Here is a 23,733-nt window from a genome sequence, read left to right as displayed (position 1 = left end):
AATACAAGCAAAACAAAATAGTTTTCATTTTTTATTTGATTGTATAAACGACCGAGACGTTGAGCATTTTCTTTTGTACTCAGAGTTAAGAATCGCATGCTACAAATTCTATTTAAAATGTTGCTCAACTAAATAAGTAAGTAATTTTATATACACAAGAGAGAATTAAGAATTATTTAAGTTAACTGGATCGGCGTTACAAATTCGTTATCTACAAGATATTGTTGACATTTTGTGTCCTATTAACCTTTTCTAGGAACTTTCTCTTCCAGCAGAACATTGTAATACCGCCACTATTGTAAAAGTATGGTGGTATACAGTTCTCTCTTAACGCCTTAACGACTCCAACCAATCCTCAAATCCTCGAAGAATTCCCAATCAATGGGAGTTCATCGACGTACAGAATATTAACGCTAGAAATGGTACAATAAAATTATTGGAACATAAGCAAGGTAATTTAGAAATACCCATACCCATATTAGGTAGACAATATCTACATATAATTATTTCTTTACTAATAAATATATAACGTAAATACATATAATTTCTATTGATATACAAAATGTAGGATTTTGTATTTATGCTCTTACTATTGAGAGATTGGGCCATAATTGTTAACACAAACAAGTACCTAGTACCATGTTGCGTACAACACAAAGAGTGCATTAGGAATAATTTTACTTTCAGTCAACAATCAGCGGAAGCCTATTCGCCCCACATGGCAATACCGCGTGACAGCTTTGCGAAATGATGGGTTAGGGTTGCCACATTACTTTTCTAGGTTTCAAAAACAAATTGGCATTTTGGTCATTGAAATACAACTGTTTTTACGTGTTTTAGATATTTTGATTGGCTTTGTTATAAGACTAAGAGTGAAGACAAAAGTGAAGTCCACTTAACAGAGGCACAGAACACCGCTATACAAGTGAAACTTTGATTATAACAATACTGAGTATAGTTATATGTCATATTGACAATAAAAACCGTGATGTTATTTAGAGGGATAGTGTCCGCTCCTTCTTTCTTTCCTTAATAAATAATTTTTTCTTAACTGGTTTTTAGTATTTTCTGGTATAACTATACTTATATCTAACAACATCCAAGAATTCCATGCACAATTAAATCGACACCACACTTTGACAGTAGACGGTAAAGACATCTTTAAAATTATTGCCATTTGAATAAATTCGTTTCAATAATTTCCGCATACGCGAGCGCGGTTCTTTATTTTATTGGTGTGTCAACTCACTTTTACCAAATGCACAGCGCATGTTACCCTGTGATAATTTTTACTTTAATCTTTGTATATTATATAGTTATGGTCTAAATGTAAAAGTCACTCACTGTGTCAGCCCTTGCTTGTTACATCCGACTAGGGAATACAGATGTTTGTAACGATACATTTATGTTTCTAGGTGCTTTTAAAATAAATAAACATGTAAGAAAAATCGTGATTGTTACTAAAAATTAACCAATATTCTTTATTTTTAAACGCCAAAATTACACATCAATCTGTATCAGGTGACAGTGTTGAGTAAATGACGTAACATTGATAGAACCTAAATTTATATCGCCGCGTTTAATTATTTGCAATTATCATTTTGCCTTGTTATATTCCTACATTATTGCTATTTATGTATATTTACATTGTATATTCGTGGATACTTAGTAATCCGTGCTGCGAGATTGCGGGCAACTGGATTGTGAGGAAGATGCATGATCTCAGATCTGGTCAGCGCTGCGCCTTCTTAAGTTCTCGTCGTATTTTCTATAACATATTGTCATAAGTATCTGATTGTAGGATTTAAAGAAGTGTGATGTTTGAGAGCAAAAATAAAGTGGCTCTTGTCAAGAGAAAATTGTAAAATCAAGTATTAATGTCAACAAAAATATTTTTTTAATAATTAAAATGTATGTCTACAACCAATATATAAGTAAATACGTCTAAGATACCTACTGTATTAATCCTTTTGTTTCTAGGAAACATTCCGATGATCAAACAAATTGTTGAACAATACCGCGGTATTCATGAGCTAATAGGCCTTTAATTGAATCTAAAGTATGCAACATTGTTTACTTAAAGGTTAGGCCACAGAATATATAACTTGAGCTATCGTGAGAATGTGGACAGTGCCACTAAATGTTATATTGGAAACGACTGAACGACAATTGCAAAATCAATTGTTTTATTCGACTCATATGACGTAAAGAGTCACAGAATAAAATAAGCTTGAAATTACATGTCTTTGTTATTATGTAGTCTGTATAAAATATGGCTTTAAAACTGTTATGGACTAGATTTATTTGTAAAAATATTAAGTTATACTTGTAAATGTATAGTATTTTTTAAAAATGATTATACGTTTGTAAATAAAACAACACTAACAATAGAAAATAGGTATTTAATACATTGAAATGACATAACGCATTATCTAGTTAAATTAAGTTTATTTAAATACCTATCACAAACAAACTAAAATATGAACCTCTGGGTGTCGGTTTTTTGTGACGGTGTACGCGCATCGTACATTTTATTCTCATCATTTTTCCCTAACCCACCAAAATAATTATATAATTAAAATGTAATTATTTAACTAAACTTCAAAAAATATATGTATTGATTTTAAAACATCAGTCACGTCAAGAATAAAGATATAATTGTGCCATCATGTAATGTTTTCGCCTTTGTTATCTTAATATTATCTTGTTTTATTTGGTTCGAAACTGTTTTTGTTAGATAAATTAATATATGTTTAATCTAAAAATGATAGTTGACACGTTAAATTTGACGTTAGTTTATGTGTTGCTTGGGATGTCATTGGTGCGATCAGCGCCATCTTGCACAGACAAGGTTTTTGGCGGGTTAAATTAAGAATTTAAAACTTAACAGAATTTAAAATAACAATTTGTACTAAAATTATCTGAAATTATCTTTTTAAATATCCTATCATCTGAAACTTTGAATTCCTTTTTCAGAGAAATACGTCAACAGATTAACGTGAAAATTGTAAATAAAGTAAATAATACATTCCATAGACAACATTTTCTTTTGTTTAATGATCTTGTTTTGTTTAAATATGATATAAAATATAGTCTATCGATATCCATAGTTACACCGCTCACACTTTGAAATGGAATTTGCTATGCCTTGTAACATTGAATATAGTATTTAGTTCTTCTTGTACCAATGAATTAGCGTGTCAAGCGTTAGCTATTATAAATAAATAGATAAAATAAATGATTTTTCCTAGGTACATACATCTTTAAAAAGCTCCAAGTAACCGTTCGTCATGAGATTTTAGTGGACCAGTAGTAGGAATGGTAAATATGTAGGAGTTTGCCCTACTAATTAGTATGTATGATTCTCACTTACCCGTGAATAGAGCAAACATGGGACAGTGTTGCAATTATTTGATTTCTATATTAATTCTTTTCCAAATATTTTATCTTTTTCCATCGTATTTCGTGCTTACTGGAAAGTCTAATTAAACAGTAAAGCAATGCGTAACAACTTTAGTATTCATATCATATTTTGTCCGTCAAAATTTTTAGTCTGCGAGAAAAGAACTATTGTAGGATTTGAAGTCGAAACAGCGCTACAGTGCCACACCCTTTTTTTGGCCAGAAAGAGCGTCATCGTCATGGATTAGTATTGCCAATAAATAAAAATTAAACATTGTAAAGGAAATAATTTGATGTCTTGCAGGCTGACTATGTATACTTGTATCTAGAAAATACAGTTTTAGGCTTAAATATTTATGACACAAACTTGGGAACAACTGATATGATATGTACTATTAATATAATGTATTTTAAGGTACCTAGCAATCAGAACAGTTTGATATTAAAACTTTGCTATTGCAATTAATAATGCAGGGAATAAAAATAAATACATTTGAGTTCGATTCTTATTAGACTACCACCTAAAATGATTTATTGCACGCAACAAAATGGCGACTGCCGTCTCCAACTCCATGCCGCCGGCAAATGAAAAGTATGTGGCACTATTCACTACGTTTAATGTTCTTGACAACCTGTTACGTCATAATAGTTTGACACTAATCATTTCGATATTAAATAAAGCGCAAAATCTGCTTATTTTTATTTATTAAAAAAAAGTTTCAAATGAAAGGCTTCAAAGCTAGTATCAAACCAAAACAAAGCCTATGGTACAAATCGTGTACGCGACAAATGGAGATCCTTCCAACAACTTTCGTCATTTGACTGTGAAAGTGAAAAGTGCCATTAAAAACTTTCGAAAACTATTCAGTGTTAAAGAGCCTTATTTAGACTTTTCCCCAAATTCATGTTTAAGAAAACAACAAATTACGAATTCCTTGCGACACCATCTAGATACATGTATTTCCTAACATATAAATACGTTTTTTTAATGTTTTTTGTAAAAAAATAATTTGTTAACTTCCTAATATATTTTCTATTGTTCTTATTCCTTCCCTAACCTTATTCCCTAAACGATACGTCGATACAGCTCCACACAACTCTATCCTGAGCGTGTCTCAGTGCATTAGGGATCTTGAGGCCTTGTTCAGACCACGGGTAGGCGACTTCGCCTGCTATCACTCCTCCCCACCATTAACAGCTTATCGAGAATAATCGGTTATCTCTTGGAAATATGGCCAAAGCAGCTAAGCGCCTATTTGTTTCCTTGACAGTCTTGTGATGTGTAGTGGTCTTTAGTTGGTTGTAAATGGAGTTATGGGTTCTAATAATTAACAGACCACGAGGCGCCACTGGTTTTTTTTTCATCTGATCGGATAGCCGGTTTTACATGATTTATGTTTTTTTTTAATAATTTGTGAATTTACAAAAGAGGCTATGGACACAGCCTTGTAAAAATTGGTACGCTATTTTCTTGAAGGACCCTAGGTTGCAGTAGTTAGGAAATACTTCAGTGGGCAGGTTCCACATAGTGGTGGTGGGCGGCAGATTTCTTAAGAAATGCTAGGTCGTGGAATGACGGACGTGAAGGTAATATTTTGTATTCTGCCTTGACGTCCGACGATGAAGCTCAGCTGCAGGTATGTAGGCGAAAACCTATTTTAATTATTTGCTTTAAATCACTTATATTATTTCCTTATTGAATTTCGCATTCCTTGATTATCAAATTTCTTTGATAAAAATATTCCGTAGAACGGTTAAAATAGAACAGCCAGAATTGAATCGTTCAACAATATTGAACGTGTAGCTATGCGCGTCGAAGGCGCGTTCGTTTTTGTTTGACGCTATGCACAGAATATTAATTATGGTAAATTTTGGGTGAGTTATATTATAATCTGACAGTTTGAAGCATCTCCTATGGAACAAGCATTTAACATACGGGAGTAGTCTTTAAGAGAAACTCCTAAGATTTTTTCAAATATAATTCTCACTTTTTATATTACATATTTATAGTTTGTAGAAATTTTGTTAGTACAAAGCTTGCTGCAAAAGTTAGTAGGTATTTATTGCAATACACGTTGGCAAAACTTTTTCAAAAAGATACGTAAAAGATCCCAGGTTTATAAATTTATTGCAAAAACCACGACAATTTTCTAGTAATATCTAATAAATACTCTACACTTTTAATTTCAATAGACTTCAAGCAAAAAAGTAATGGGATTTACCAGAAGCAAAAAAGGTTCGTACTAACGTTTTTCTGTAAATAAGTAGAAAGGAGGTCGTATTTCTAAGCATGGGTAAATTCTAGAAATTTCGATCGATTCACTAAATTCCTCATCTTGAAGCGAAATTGAGAAAAAGAGTGGTAGATGATTTATTAGTGTTTAAAATATGTTAAATATAAAATTGAGAGAGAACGTTGAGGACATTGCTACCGCGGCTAGTAAATGGTCTATCCAGTCAGATGTTAGGTAGCCTAACGCTAAAATTTATCAATATTTTCCAAAGTATTGATAAAATAGATAACAATATTTCATAAATTCTTTTTGACGTGATTACGTCACTCCTGAGCCGACGCACGGTTGACTGACAGATCTATAGTCTATTCCAACTATGGGAATAAGGCCTTCACATGTCATAGACAATGGACAATGCTTCTGTATTAATGTGACGGAACTATGGTATCGACTATGGCAGCAGTTTCGCTTTTACAAAGCCACAGTACTATTTTTAAGATTGTGTAAAACGACAAAAAAATCTAGTTTATTTAACTTACGGATATAAAGTGATAGTAATCAATCATTTCAAATAAGAAATTTAAAAATGGCACATAGAGAAAAATAACTATAATACAAACATAACAGATGGTTTCATAAATATGTTAGGATCACAATACAGCGAGGAATTTATATGTGTTATTCACTTACTTAATCGATATGTAGGTACAGATTAGATTATGAATTATGAAAATATGCTGGTCCTGCTCCATAGGACAATCCAGAAATCCGGCAACGCACTCGCGAGCCCTCTGGCATTGAGTATGTCTATGGGCGGCGGTATCACTTAACATCAGGTGAGCCTCCTGCCCGTTTGCCCCCTGTTCTATAAAAAAAAGTCATAATATTTTTTTACTTTGACGTAAGTCACACACTGTTGGCCTGTACGTTAATTCCCTATTTGTTTATGAAGTTTAATATAAAATCGTTGCAATATTTGCACTATGTAAGTATCTATATAATAATTTAATTATCTGCTGTATTGTTTTAACACTATAAGTGTAGTAGTTATTTGAATCTAGGTACATGGTCTTGACATATAATTATGAGATCAATACAAAATATTGTAAAAACTATTTCAAAACCGTAAGTTGTGATTCTGTTCCATATGGAGTTTCTTTTCCATATGATACCTTTTGGAAAGGGTAACGAGAGCTTTTTTTTAAATAATTAAACTTTAAAAAGTGTCTCATAATGCCTTATTGAAATAAAAAATTTGTTACTTATATAAACATTTTATTAGGATTTAAACACATCAACCGATACATGAGTATTATGCCTTGTAAATTATTTATTATATATTGCATATCATAAACGCGTTTTAAGATTCCATATAAATGTAAGCTGTCGAACCCAATATGGTGCGTATCGAAAACTAGTAGTACTGTTGTTTCACAAGTTTTTTGTTAGTAATTTATAATTACTCCAAGGTCTTCGTTTGATTATTTAGTCGGCAGTCATTTAAATGAAACTTTTGAATAACATTTGATTCTCATTTTATATATCTTATTGCAAATTATAAATACAGTTATGTATAGAAAAAAAAAATAAGATTAAGCATAAGCCTACTAATATAAACGAGAAAATTTGTAAATATGGATGGATGTTTGTTAGTCTTTTACGTTAAAACTACTGAGTGGATTTTAATTAAACTTTACATTAATACATTAGAATAACACATGAAGCAATTATAAAGATATTGTGTGAATTGTCCAAAATATAATATTAGTAATTAGGAAAAGTCTATCATCTACTAGGTATTCTGGCGTGCGCTGCCAGTCGTCGTAATGTATGTGAAGGCGCTCACGTCTACATCTCACTCAATAAAGGATAAGGGGTGTCCTATGTGGGTAGCTACATCATAAACGATTTCTCCAAGCTTTATTGACGTTCAATAGAGAGATCAAAAATCGGTGTTGTGTATATAAACATATCCAATTATATATTCAGTAGACGCCATCGAGATCCTGGGGCCATCTATAAGAGAAGAGAGGCTTAAAATCTTTGAGAATAATTAAATTCGAAATCAATAAACATCTCTAAAATGAGTCATAGTCTGCAATAGACAGATTACAATCATTGTAGCCACTCCCCCAGTTCCCACAAAACTGGTCATAGGAAACGAGTAGGTTAATTCCGGTCTAATTAAAAAAACGGGTTCAAACTGCCATCGAAGCATAGGCCAGTTTTTTCTTGTCTGGCCACTGTACTTGTAGTACCACAGTGTGTCTACGCACAGTGTGTATTTGTGAATGTCGGGTTAGTACAGAATCTGGTTCCGTTTCTTTTAAGCCAAATCGAAAGACTTGTAGCGACACTGTGTGATACCCTGAAACGCGCTAAATAATTAATAAATTATAATAAAATAATTTTATTAATAATTAATTGTAAAACTCATACGATTTTTTGAATAACAGAGCGCTATCAGCTGGCGATCAGCAAACTTATACAGTTTGGCGATTTTTTAATGTTGTTGGTAAGTGTTTGTCCATGTTTTGATAAAAAAAAGATATTCTAGCCGCTAAGGATATATAGAATCGTTTCGTTTCGGCGGAGTCTCGCAAGAGGCATCTTAGAAGCCTATTCCGGTTGAGTGACACTCGCCAAAACAGCCCTTATGCGAAGTTAAGGCCCTTAAATCCAACAGCGAGATTCTATTCAAAAATTGTGCCCTTCGCGCCAATCGGTGGTTAGACTGAGGATCCCCCCTTCAGATTGGAAGAATAGTACATTATTAAATTCTTGGCGACGTTATTAAATTCTTTTAAGTTTGTTATGTCTTTCAAAATCTTAGATTTGCGCGTAGACTGGTGATCGGGCCCAAATATTCTTGTAAACTAGTATTATAATTATGTAGTACCCCGGCTGATCAGGCAATGGACTTTCTAGGTGCGCATTTAACGTTGTAGGGTGACGGAAAACGTCGGGAGGAAATCATGTGTCAGGCAGAAGGCTGATGCTTATGAGAAAAAACAAATGGTCATGTAACATATATATAAACCTCAGGCCTAGTTCTGAAAATACTCTGGCATAGTATTTTATTTTATATATTTTTCAACCAATTAGGGAATGGGCATCTAAAATATGAATATTTAGTCTTTTAACTGATAAATAGATTGCATAAATAATTTCACCAAGCAATTCACAAGACAATCTTTTAAATCTAAATCTTGATTAATTTGATAACACTGAATCTTGATTTTTTTATGTTTTTGTTACTCTATCGTCTTTTTCTTGACTAGGTTTGTGATTGCAATTCAATTATTTATTTAATATAATTTCGTTTTTAATTCACAAGGTATGTGAATAATTATGCAAGCAAACCTTTGTGCTGTCATCTGTCAAAAGCATGATATTAACTCACTAAAAAATGCATACACTGTAACGAGTTGTTGACAATTGTAGATCAATAATAGAACTGTCTAGGTTTTTATGATGTCTATTATAAGCATTGTTTAATTATAACGTGTATTTGAAACGAGTTCCTTTAAGCTATATTTACGATGCGTAACACTATGTTTATGTTGATATATTAAAAGTATGATAATGCATTATATGTTTAAAAAAGGAATCTAAATACATATATAGTTACAGCGAATTATATTGCTTATAAGTAAGGCAATGTGAATTAATACATTTTGAATTGATTTGATTAGAAGAAGATTTTTCTATGTGGGCGATAAGAAATTACAAAAAAGCCACTCTGTCGCACCGTCTTCATAATGGTTTCAAGTGGGTAGGTAGTAGAATGTAGGTACAAATAATTTCAGTAAATGAATTTCTTCTCCCCTTATTATTGTCGAATATATAATATCAAAATAGTACTTACAATTAGTATTGATGATACTATGAAGTAATAATTTTTGTATTATATTGAACATCCACGACCGTTTAGTGCATTTAAATGAGGCTTGCCTGAAACAAAAATAATTTTAATCAAACAAAACTGTAGAGGACAAATGCCAGAACTTTGAGTTAGACCTGCTATGATAATTAAGATTTGACATATTTTTAGAATATTATTAATATTATTATTATTATTATTTTTAGAAAAGTAATTTTACAATCGCAATTTTTCAATATTTTATCCTCGTATTGATACGAATAGGCTCGTTAACAGAAGCTAAAAATAATTTTACTTCAAATACCAACGGCGGCAATAGATGGCGTGGCGTTACTTGATAATATTTCAAAGCTCTTATCATAATGTCAAATTGTTATCAGCATCTTACTGCGTTTGAAATATCACTCGAAACTTCCATGTAAAACAAAGTCGTGTTAGTTACACCACTTGTAACACAAGATCAGTTGGACCGATGTTAGTTCTCTCTTCTTTTGTGGTTTCTTATCTGCTCCGATTAGCAGAATAAGTAGTAAAATATCGGATACATTGAATAACAATAAATTAATTAATTAATTTTACGAATGCAAACAGCGTGTGGTGCCATCTGTTGACAAAACATGCATCATTTTGGTCAAAATCGTGTCAGTTCAAGAATTCCGATCATGAAGGTGGAGATGCATATCCAGGCTTTGATCTTGCCTAATGTGTAAAACTGCCATTCTTCTTTCGTAATGGCAAACAATAAAACATCTACTTGCGAAAAAAGTTGAATTAATGTTATTAACTTAATTAAGTCCTAAAATAAGTTTAACTAAAGTAACGATATTATTGTAAGCTAGTAATTTAATACGTATAAGTTTTATTGCTTAAATCAATGTCAACAAAATATAACAATATATAATCATTGATAACGTAATCGTGTATATACTTAATTAATAAACAAATATTACACTCCACAGGTGTTTCGTAATAGCAATATTCTCGATATTGTAATGTTGGATTGAGAGGATTAGATTGCAAAACTAAATCTCAAAATGATTGAAACAAAAAGCGTCGGCAGTGCAAATATGTAAATTTTGCACGCTTATTCCACGGATTAAATCGCAAACTACCACAGATGTTCCCACGCAGTGGAAGCACTCAAATTAAGATAATGAACAAGATTCTAAAACGCCTATGCGGATAGGAAATTTCTTCCGCAATAAATGTAATACTTGTATTAGCCCCGCGGTTACTTGAACGACAGTAGTTTCTGAGATAGTACAGAACAAATAAACTGGTTAGCTTAATTAGTAAAATATCAAAACTGAAAAGAATTGATGAATAACTAGCGAAACATTTTAGTAAAGCACGATTTAAAATTTACTTTATAAGTAAAATCTTAATATAGGTAGCAAGCTACGCGTTAGGCGATTTAACAACAGATATAGCTTACTTCCGCCGGAAGTTAAAGTGATTAAGGTACCGTTTTTGCAATGAGATAAGGCATGGCGGTAAAAATATATTTGCACTTATTCTTGCCAACGGTAAATGATCTTTGGACAATACTTAAGTTTTAAGACTGTTGCCATATTCTGTACTGCTAAATATACGTTAAAAAATAATCGATTTCGACAATAGGCGAAAGAGGCGAGAGAGAAAGACAAAACAGGCAATATAGGCACGATCTTAAAAGTCGTAGGTAGGTATGTAGGAATAAATAGACCCTAAAATTAAAACGTTCTGTCCAACAGTTTCGTTATAATTTTCCAAACTTTGATGTTTAAAAACACTTCCATCTTACTAAGGTTGCCTGGAGAGTTCGCTTAGTAAGGCCTCCCGTCGCCTCCTTAATTTATGTTATCTGAAATAGTATATACCCTATGTTGGTTTTGGCCTCAGAATGCATCTATGATTTTATAATGAAATAGGTGTTCGGTGGTAGGTTTCTGCTATATATCGCTAATTATTGGGTTTAACACGTGCTAGTTTCCTGACGATGGGAAATAGCAAGAATCATATGGAAAAACATTCGATAATTCGTCTAACCGTAATTCGAACTCACCAAGTCACAAGTCAGTAAGTTTAAAAATCCAAAATTCTTATTTGTTTATCTATATGTACAGATTGAGGCCTCCCTAGTAAGTCAGATACCTGTGACAGGGAAACAGTAAGTTGAAGGTTGCAAGCCAATTAGTAGAATTAATAAAAGAAGTGAACCACAAAACTTATTAAAACTTTATTTATTTTCGTTGCAGAAATATAATTTAATTGACATAATTAAATGAAAGAGGGCAAACTGGTGTCCTTATCGCTTTTATAACCACTTTATAATTTTTTAATCACATTTACACAAAGTTTATTTAAAACGCGGTCGTTTTTATAGAAAAACCCAAAACTGACATTTGACAGTATCTAAGAACGTCAAACATCAAAACAATGTAAGAATTTCGCAAGTACTGAGACTTTAATGTGTAGTTTTTCTAATTCGTATTTTAAAATTCTAAGAACACCTCAAATCTCAAGGGTCTACGTTTAACACTCAATTCACGAGTCACTTACACTCACGGAGTTCAATGACCGCTGCTTTATGATTCTCTATACTTTATAGTCTGTGTTTATAGTCTATGATGTTTTGGTTGCAATTTAAGCATTACACAGATAGTGAAATTGGCTTTATACGAATTATTTTTTCTAAAACTATGTTTACGATAATGTTACAAGTAAAATACTGAAATGATAGTTACAAATATAATAAAATTAACTGAAAATAATTTCAAAGTCTTTCTAGGCCTGTAGCATGTATTTCAATTATCAATAATGTAATTAAATTTTAAAATTTAAATACATAATAACTAAATACACTTTTAATAACTAAATAGACGAAACCTTCTGTAGTGTTTTCAAAACAAATTTTAAAAAAGTGGAATTTTATTGAGATTGATAAGGTTGTTTTGTGAATTTAAAAAGTAATTTTTCCGGTCAGACATATACTTTCAATTATTAATAAGTTATACGTTTCCTGTATCAGTTTTTGTCAAAATTAGCGTGTGAATTTATTCCGTATTTATAAAGCCGTCACCCACGAAACAATAAAAATACATCTGTTTAATAAAATCATACATCTTCAATTATTATAATATCACTATGTAATTTATTTATTTATACACAAAAATGTATACAATATTTTAACGACACACGCGCGTCGACTGCGGCGTTACTCAACCGGCAGAATAATTATGGGATTATAATGATATGGGATGATAATGGATCATGTACGATAATCGGAAAGTGCTCATCACAATATCTAAACCCAGACGAACCAGCCAAATCGTGCCCGAATCCATAAATTACCTCCGAAAAAGTTATGTAAAAGCGTTTGGTGAATTAGTACCGGGATCGTAGATTGTCGCTTTCGACTGTCTATTCTCAGCAACTGCAAACAATGCAAAGGCCACTGCTGCTTCACGACAACGCTAGACCACACACGTCTACCAGTTTAGAGGCTTCAATTCTAATACATCCACCATATTCCCTGGGCCTTGCTCCAAAAGATTACTTATTATTTTTTGTAATTTGGATATCTTCTTGGAAGCTAAATGTGATGGGGCAGAAGAAACTGCATTCAAAGTTTTTTTACGACAATTTCATACGTAAGGACCTAATTAAAAATATGTATTTATATACGAGTACCAAATGCAGATTTATTGCCATTGACTGATCTGTCATTTTCATCACAACGTTGACACTAAAAGACAAATCGAAAATATTAGTTATTTAAATACTGTTTTATTAAAATAACACTTGCCCTAACCTGGTTCTGCCTGACTCTCTTGACCTAGACCCTAAGGCTTAAATGAAGGCATAGATATAGTGTAAAGATATCTATCTAGATAAATTAGCTATTGTAAGTTATTTATTAGGTGAAGCCAAGCTTACAAAATTATACCTTGTATTTGAATTGTGGGACTAACATAGTATTGCCAATACTAATATTGGTAATTTATATTTTGTGTGGCAACCCCGGGCTATAGCGACGATCAGATATGATATATGATTTACAAACTATCAGATTGTCATAGTGGCGTCAGCGTGTGACTCTAATCCGTGAGATTCGATTCCCGGCTGTGCACCAATGGACTTTCTATGTGCGCATTTATGTCAAATGGCGCTCGAATAGTGAAAGAAAATATTGTGGGGAAACCATAAAAGACGGCGTGTGTCAGGCATAGGAGGCCGATCATCTACTTACTTACATCTTTATTATAGGAAAACAATAAAGTAATATAGGTTTTTACTAAAATCAATATAAATTTAACGCAATACTTGTTCAAAGACATTTATAAACGAATTTAAATAATAAAAATATCCCAACGTTTGAATATATTGCTTAAGCGTACAAAACAAAAACTAAAAATAAATGTTATGAGATAATTATATTTCTTATTCTGTAGATTATTGATATGTGTTAACTGATCTTTCATTTAATTTGTTAGTGTTAGACAATCGTTAAATTTTAGTTTGAATATTTTTTGTTAGAACATTATTGAGTATGAAATAAATAGGATAAACGTGATTGATTTCAAGTAAAATAAATTTTGTTTTTTTTTAAATACATAGCACACACACAATTGAGTGTCATTCATTATATTTACATTCACACACAGTACACAATCAAACAATAGATTTGTCTTCCCAAGCTGGAAACCCAACAGGTATTACTTACAGGATTTCCAAATATTTCACATAATTATGCATATCCTTATAATTAATAAAAACAGTTTAATTTTATTTATATCATATACGACAGATTTGTTGATTTTGTTTGTAATAAATAATATGTTTAAAATGTCAGATCGCTACAGCATTTATTTATACTATTTTCGTCTTATAAGTGAAATTCTAAGCGAACGTAAAGTGAATAAAATGAGAATTATTCAGTTGCCCCACTTACTTCTTCACACAAAAGCCCAACAATGAGAATAATTGATGCGATTCATCACTTTTCACTCCAACGAGCTGACAAATCAGCTGCGAACCGCAACAAAGGTTGCGGTCAAAATATGAGTATTACCTCTGGGAAAACGGCTTAATGGGTGAGAAAATATAAATGGAAGTCAATCGTTAATGCATAACTGATTTTAAATTAAAAAAAACTATTATTATTGTCTTTTATTAACATAACTTTTACACATTTAAAGAAAAACACTTTTTTACGGATCGGTTTAAATTTAAAATTATGTCTAAATAATTATAAGTTTAAATACAATAATACATAACTATAATCCGTAAAAAAGTGTTTTTCTTTAAAACTATTATTATTTAAACATTTATGAACGTTAGAATTGAAGAAAATTCTAGACTTTTTAGATTTACTGCTATTTCTCAAACAATGGACGACGACTCTCCTCAGTCTTTTTAATCGGCAGTTATTCATTTGCAAGCTCTTTCATATTGCTTCTCATGATAAAGCAGTTAATAAAAAAACAAGCCAGAGCTGCTACAAGCTTCTGGTAAGCTGGGCTTCAGATTTCTGTATCTGTTGCATCATCATTTGTCAATCACATAAGCAACCTGTGCCTTACACACGCCGTCGACTTTTGGGTAAGCTAAGCCGGTTTCTTCAGGATGTTTTCCTTCACCGTTCGAGCGAAAGTCAAATGCGCACATAGTCACAAAACCTATTGGTGGCCACAGATTGAATCCACGACCTCAAAGATGAGATTCCCACGTTGAAGTAAGTCAAGCACAGGACACTGATCACCTACTTGCCTAATAAAACTCAAACTCAAAAATATCTTTATTCATTTAAAACATGTACACTTATGAACGTCAAAGAAAACAAATTAAATTAATTGTAAATTTACATTTACAACCAGTTCGCAAGATAATTAGATATGTATATGAAACAGATTCAGGAATCTGAGGCCTAAACCTAAAATGGTTGTAGCGCCGCTGTTCTGTTATTTTAGAAATCGTACTTGGCATGGAAAAGAAACAATTAATAAAATAATTTATAGGTTATTTAAAGTTTACGAAATGAAAATGATCATGATCATGAAACAGATTCAGGAATCTGAGGCCAAGACCTAAAAGAGGTTGTAGCGCCACTGATTTATTTAATTTTTTATTTAAAGTTTACGCTGTCAAAAGTAGAATGCCCGAATGCCGAAATACATTTAAAGCCATAAAACTCACAATCATAATGTTTCTATCAAGCTCGTAATAATTTTATCTCGCATCTATTCTGACTCATATTGTATCATTAAAATGCAAATCCGGCCATGTTGCCGTCCCCATACGTAACCAACGCACGCGAGCGATGAATTATTTATTTTTATATTATTTATATATTTTTAAATTATATTGTATTGCAATACAGCGAGCAAATACTGCCAGCATTAAAGGTTCTCTGTCACAGGGGAAAAACTTCATTTTTTTTATTATATTTGTTATTAATATCTAGATTAGGAAAATTGTAAGTACTGTTCCATTTGATTGTTTTATTTGGGTTTTATATTATATTAGTTTTAAATAAAACCAAAAGACGACGGCGTGTTAAACACAGAAGGCTAATCTCCTACTTGGCTATTAGATTGACAAATTATCTAAAAACAGATACAGGAATCTGAGGCCTAGACCCTAAAAAGTCCTAGGTAGAGTGCTACTGTTTTTTATTTTTATTAGATATAAAATGCTTCATTTTTGCAGTTGTTTATAAGAGGTGGTTTCGAACGAATAAGTTTCGCACAGCAAGGAAATGGATATTCATACTAATTGCTCCCTTCTCTTTGAAAACATTTCTTTTATTTTTAAACAGTGAGTGGCTTCTATGTTTAGGTGCTGATTTTCGCCTTGAGCCATTTATTCCCTCAGTAACTGCAACTAAGCGGTACGATGTCTCAGGATGGATGACTGGGAAGGGAGTCACGCGAACTAACTAAGATTCTGCTAACACTGGAGTTCGACTACATAACACCGAAGATGGTCACTTGGTTTTCCTAAGCAATGTCACGACCAATCTCCGTCAGCGATACAGGACCAAATTAAAATTTATTTTTTATTTAGGTTTTCATTCTAAAAAAGCCGACATTCTCTGAAGGCATCAAAATGTTCCATATGTTGGTATGTAACTACTAAAAAGGTAGGATAAGTAAAAAACGTTTCCAGTTTACAAGAACGGCAATTCAATTATGATTCCTTTCTAGAAGAAACGTAAATGGAAATTGACTGACATTGATATAGGATTAGCAGAATTTGTATAGAGCAGCAGAACGACGTTATGAAAAATGAAATCGTTGTGTTAAACACAACAGTAACTAGACAGCATTTGACAGAGAAATCCGGAGACACAGATGGCTACAGCAGCAATGAGCAAACAAACCAGAATACGGCAAAAAAGTTATGTGTTGAATACTACCAAAAGCAGGCTCAGAACTGGATAGAGATATTTGAGATGTGCAAAAAGAAGCGATTAGTTGCATTCTCAACCAACTAAAGATCAGTACTAGATGATGGTGCTTAGATACTTTTGCCATATTGCCAGGATAATCAGATAGTTTCGACAAACTGGTAATGGTAGGAAAGAGTGCAGGAAAAATCGTGGATTGCCTACCCGTTGTTGTAACCAAGTAATCAATCACACAATTCTTAATTCTGAGAGAAACAGAACAAAGAAGTGTGGAGGCAATCAGCACTTTCAGAAATAAAAACTACGAAGATGAATGTTTGTGTGATTATAGCTTTCGGGTGTATTTACGGGTAAGACTTCTGACTCCTGTATGTCAAAATCAAATATGTTTTTGACAAACGAATGTACATAATTAGAATGTTTTTTACCATAAGACGGCACTCTATTTTACATTACAGTTACAGCACGAAGTCGAATCGAATTTTAATAAAAACTATAGGTATGAATAAATTTAAATCTCTTTTATGATATAATATTCAATCCATTTGATCGTTATAAAGCATAGCCGCACGTTAATGTCCGCAGGAAACAGGCGGGAGCGGAAGTGACGTCAGGCGGCGCGCGCGCTGACGCGTGAAGCCCTGTACCTGTTGTAGCCTAGGAGATAGGAACGAACTTCATGTTTTGCTTTTACTTGCTTTCATCATAAAAGGAGCTTACTAAACTTAGCCAGCGTACAGTATATCGCTACGTCATGTGTGTGTGTCTATGTCATTAGAACATTATGTCTAATTATGTGGATAAGTATAAGTCTAAGTATAAACTTTCAAAATTTCCTAACAATGATTGCGCAAAAGCAAATGTGGGTTTTTTTATAGAAAAGGAGGCAAACGGGCAGGAGGCTCACCTGATGTTAAGTGATACCGCCGCCCATGGACACTGTCAATGCCAAAGGGCTCGCAAGAGCGTTGCCGGCCTTTTAGAATCGGTAAAAATTGGGTCGGAGAAGGTTGTGGAAGACAAGGGACGGGCTGGGAGAAGAAAAAGTTGTGATTACGGAACGAACGGAGATGGACCGGCATCACATCCGCCGTGAATCTTTTTAAACCAGCGCAAGATATCCAGCAATTGAGGTAGTTAATAGGCAATCCCTACGGTACAACACAGTTCCAAAATACGCCATCATAAAGATAGGAACGTCTGTTGCTTGTCGCTTGTAAGCGATAAGGCCGCCCTTTGTCTTTTTAAAAAATTTTTTTCCAAAAGTATATCTTTTGGAAAAAAATTTTTTTATTAAGTTATGTTATGTGTTTGTTTTTGTATAAGGTTATAAAGAATAAATAAATAAACGTCAAATGTGTTTTTGTCAAAAAAATCTGTAAACTTATTTCACTACTGTGGTCCTAAAGAAGCGATGAAAAACTTGATTGATGAAATATCGTGCACTGTTATAAAATGAGTACAGCTAAAGGTTTGTATATAAATATAAAAAAGTGTTTTTGAAAACTTAAGAAAAATATTTAAAATTGCTATAGTTAATATAAAAGTTATTAAAAAATTAGGTCATTATCTCTTAAACTACCACCTGGCGTGTATATTTATATTTTTTTCTGGGTCTAACGGTTTCAAAGGATCAGTAGCAGGTGGTTACTATAATTATAACTTAACTGTAGGGAACGGTTATATTGTTAAAATCTTGATAATTAGTGTTTTAAGAAATTAATCAATGGTGCTACTTTTAAAGAGTTTAGGTGGAATTAACACCTCCAGAGGTTTTAGGGGTTACATTTATTTAAGGGAAAAGTATCCCCTAAATTCAAGATTAAACGCACAATTTGATACAATAATTCTTCTTATTTAATAATATTGCTCACATTTCATATTGCTGAAAACGTTTCAAACTTGTCGAAAAATCTAGAAACGTTGCAATCAATCCCGTCTTCGTATCAATATTATAACCTCGAACCTAACCAATAAACTAAACCCAATATACTCCAAGCGTGTTAGTAACTGTACCATGAAAAAGCTATAATACTTAAATTTCGAAATAACAGCTGTTTAGGAACACTTAAATTTTATTTCTTATAGAACAGGGGGTAAACGGGCAGAAGGCTCACCTGATGTTAAGTAATACCGCCGCCCGTGGACACTCTCGATGCCAGAGGGCTCGCGAGTGCGTTGCCGGCATATAATAAATATCTGATATTACGTTTCTTTGTATTTGTCTTTTATATATACATAGAAAGGTAATATCAGATATTTATAAAAGGCTTTTTTATTTTTGTTTTATTTTATTTATTACATTTCTAACGACAACAAACTTTAAGGGTTTGATTTGGAGTTGGTCCTATGAGAAACCTGTAGATGTTGACATCACTGATCAGTGGAGGCTTTATAATATCCGTTGACAATTATGATTATACAATAAATATAATACCGTATTTTCTTTCATTCTCTGTTTCGTTAAAATATTCTTTTAAATAATTACTTCTTGCTAAGAGACTTGTCGAGTTATCTTGAAATAAGTCAATTACATCCTATTAGCTACCGTTATTTAGTAGAAATGGTTCTTATGGAAATCAACAGGTCAAAGATTCTGTGTCTCAATACATTTATACAATTTCTACTGGGTCAAGTGTATTAAAAACCTTTATAACTAAATATATGAATAGAGATAAATGCAGCTATATGTTCTTTTGTTTTTAGTATTATTTCAACCTTATTTGGTTATTTCTAAATTTTCTCGTCTCTTTCGTCTCGTTCAATTTTGAATTAGCCATGTGTTAAATAAACTAAGATTAGACAAAACTAGAGAATGCAAAATACAGCGACCATTATTGCTTAGTGTTCTCATTTTATAGTACGAGGACCACGTTAAACTCTGTTAGAATCTTGGAAGTATAAAGTTTTTATACTTTGTAACATTCCGTCAATATTTTGTATAGTAATGGGGTAAAACGAATTAAATATTTTTATTATGCCTTCCTGAGCAAAGTTAGTGACAGTACAGATATCTGCTTCTTCTTCAGTCTTCATTCCAAAAGTCGTGGTTGTATTAAAAAGCCCTAACTGATACGTCTTGCTTCACACACCACTCTATCCTCAGCTTGCGCATAATTGTCTTTGTTTCTTCAGACCAACAGGTCATCGACCCCGACTGCTGCCATCTCTCCGTCCTACCAGTACACACTTAGTCCGCTGGTATTACGTCCCAAAAAGATTCTTGGAGTCCGAAATGAGAATCTTCCACCGGTCCCTGTTCTGTGCCATCTCCCACCAATTACTGGCTTTCAGCTGCATCATGGTTGGCACTTTGAGCATATCGGCCAAGATCGGGCGATAAATGAGGCCTACCTTATTATTATAACATATACATATGCCTTTAGCAACAGGTAAACTCAAATCGATAGGTCACGCCGTTGTAATTACAAACGTTTAACGATTCGTTACGACTAACATCGCTTTGTAAGGTTCAACGGAACGTAATGTTCGTTATAGAACTATAAATTATTATGGTAAGTGTTTATGGGACACGCATTGCGTTTTGGTTTATAACTGAGCCTCAACAAAAGCTGCTATATTATATATTATATACTAGCTGACCCGGCAAACGTTGTTTTGTCATGTTTTTGTGCCAAATAATTAAAGTTTATAATTAAATATATAATATGTTTATAAAAAAACATAAGGGATTGTAGAGGGGTGAAAATTTAGGGTTGCATGTATTTTTGTATGGTGTATCGTAAAAAAAGAAAAAAGAAAAATTTTGTCTAAAAAAAAAAATAAAAAAAATTAAGGGGTGGACCACCCTTAACATTTAGGGGGATGAAAAATAGATGTTGTTTGATTCTCAGACCTACCCAATACGCACACAAAATTTCATGAGAATCAGTCGAGCCGTTTCGGAGGAGTTCGGTTACTAACCCCGTGACACAAGAATTTTATATAGGTATTAGATACTTATAGGAATCCTCGAAAATTCATTTCATTTTCAAGCATAGACAATGTGAAAAAAGTATTGACGTAATCACCAAAAAGCAAATCAAAGCAGCGAAGAGCCCCGCCGGGAGTAAATTCCACAAATTTGTAAAAGAAAATGTCTTTTGAAGCGGAGCGTGGTAGACAATCAGGTCAGATCAGCCAACTAAAGTAGAGAAAGGAAGAAGGCAAGAAACTCATGTTTGCCTCACTCTCTGGTCGGAAAGGTCATTTCACGACAGTTGTGTTAGAAGATGGAGGGACAGTTACTGCAAACTGGTATGCCAATCACTGTTTGCCTGTTGTCTTGGAAAAAAATCGGCAGCAGCGCCCTCTTAGCGGGATACTCCTTCTCCTTGTTTTTCATTTTCTAAACATTTTCAGTGTTACCAAAATAAGGCAGAATTTTGGATAAAGAATCACCGTTATTTTACCCGCTACTTCATTACAATATTTCCCTAAGCAAAGTGCAGACCACACATTCGCTATTTATTATACAACTTATTGCAATGACTTCTTGAATAAATTATATAAAATTACTTGTACAGACGTACGTTTGCATGTTTACGAGATGGTTGTTACTTTGAAATACTCGAAAGAGTTGCGATAAATAAATTGAAAATTGAATGGTTATTAGGCTTTAAAGTTCGTAGACTGACTCATAGATGGCGCTACAGTATTCAATTAATTTGATTTTAACTTTGCCTTAACCTTCAAAAGACAAGTGTATACATTTGACAACTTGACGACATTTGACAACAAATGTATGGACAGTAACTAGTGGCGATAGATAGAGAGTCCATACACACACATCGACAAATTGAAATTGTCATATTTATGTAATAAAACATAATATTTTTTCAATATGTATTCCGTTTTGGCTTTTGTGTGTAATGTGATTGTTTAGTGATTAGCTGTAGGAATACTTAAATAAAAAAAAATAATAATAATAAAAAACGTAATTATAATATTTATATAATAAAAAACGGAGCAGTGTCGGCCTAATCCGATATTGTAACGCCACTATATATTATGTTAAAAATAAATTTTCTCCTGATTAAATATATAGACCATTGTGATCATTATAATTGCAATTAAAATTATAAAATTTTATCTAGAAAACTGAACCTTGCGTTCTTAGATAATTAATTAAGATGAGACGTCTTATATATTATTATATTGAATGGTGTTAAGAAATATAATACTTCTTAAACCTCTATTATTCAAGGATTGTCTTCCGTATAAATAATTTTTGTCAACGCAAAACTATTCGATATATCTTACATATTAAACGTGCATTTGCATAATTAAAATGATAATTTAAATTATTTTAGCACTTGGGTCGTTCGGCGTTTTTGATCAAAAAATTAGCATAATTATTCAACAGTAGCACGCGTTAGTGCACTCTGTATAATTTTTTAAGTATTTAGGAATATTTTTAACCGAATATTTAGAAACTTTTTTAAAGAAACACGAGGTTATCAACTCTGGTATTGCTTGTGCATGTTCAAACGTAGGTTTTCTAGCCGGACTAATTTATTAATAAAAGCTTGCTAACGCATTTAACACTTATACATTGGTACAAAATACAATATTTAATGTGAAGCACTTATAGGCGATATAACATACGAAGTGATAGAAAAAGCCTAAAAAACAATCGATTTCAAAGTGTGGGAGCATCTACGGATATCCAGACCTAACTTTAGCCTTATATGAACTAATATCTATAAATTAATTATCGTTTAATAGATATCATTATTTTGGTAATACAAGAAATATTGTTTTTTTTAGTACATGTAGTGGGTTCTTTTTTTAAAGTAATGGCGCTCATAATGATTTACTTATAGTAAATAGGTAAATATAATTTACTTACAGAGTAGGAATGATAACAAGACTACGATAGCGCGTTTCGTTTGTTTGTGATTGGTCCAACGGAATGTAGAGAAAGGTCAATAAAAGTGTTTGTCAGTTATTATAACATACATTAAATAACTATCAACGCAATACTGATACAATATTACTTATATATTACTAGACCTTTGTAAACGGCAGAATTATTGTAAATATTGTATATAAAACACTCACATGTTAACCCGTTAGCTCAGTTGTTTTAGGATTTTTACCTGTTTATGTCTTAAAGAATTCCTGTGTTCTTAGACAAATAATATCAACTCAATCGCTCCACAACTGAAAGTTTTAAAGATAGTGGATATGTGGAATCAGCTACTCACAGAAGTATTTCGAATTAGGCTCTTTCAAAAGAGCGTACCAATTAATAGGCGGCTACGCACATGCAAGCCTTGCAATGTGAGCGTCCATCGGCGGTGCATATATATATATATATATCACTTCACATCAAATTTCCGCCCCTTTGTTATTTAAAAAAAACATCGTTATATTATACGTAAATTTAAACGCTCGTGCACACTATTATATAATCTAACCTATTTAATACACACATACACAGACAAGAGCTATTTTATATTTCACAAATAACACTGTTGCATTCACCGTTATGTGTGGAATATTGTAAATTTGATACTATATTAGTTGTGCGAGCAGTCACTTGTAGATTGTATATTAAAATTTCATACTGTTTGCATATCAACGACATTTACTATGTTTATACGTAAATAAGAACCGCATTACCCTAATCAGAATAAATGCACCTGTTTCTTGTGAATTGATTCCCACTTAAGGCAACTTTGATATTATTTAGTTTATTTCGACAAGGTTTGTGAAATTAAATTATTTATTATTATTAATTATATTTTAATTATTATATTTAAATTCAATGTATTATAAATCTATTTTCTACTGTTAGTCCCGTTTTTTCTACAAAGGTA

At 32.5% G+C, this 23,733-nt stretch overlaps 1 protein-coding gene across 2 annotated transcripts in view; it reads right to left on the bottom strand.

Annotated features, from left to right (window-relative positions):
• LOC110994039 (ras association domain-containing protein 10) overlaps positions 1 to 23,733 on the bottom strand; it is an 89,159-nt gene that overhangs the window by 40,432 nt on the left and 24,994 nt on the right. Inside the window, exon 3 of one of the 2 annotated variants that reach the window (XM_022260517.2) lies at positions 9,505 to 9,590. The exons of the other annotated variant lie outside the window; for it this stretch is intronic. The gene's annotated coding sequence lies outside the window, so the exon portion shown is untranslated. The remainder of the gene's footprint in view (positions 1 to 9,504; positions 9,591 to 23,733) is intronic. 2 annotated transcript variants of the gene reach the window in all.

This window comes from Pieris rapae, chromosome 16 (genome assembly GCF_905147795.1).
Source record: "Pieris rapae chromosome 16, ilPieRapa1.1, whole genome shotgun sequence".
NCBI lineage: Eukaryota > Metazoa > Arthropoda > Insecta > Lepidoptera > Pieridae > Pieris > Pieris rapae.
This window is presented reverse-complemented; position numbering and strand designations above follow the sequence as displayed.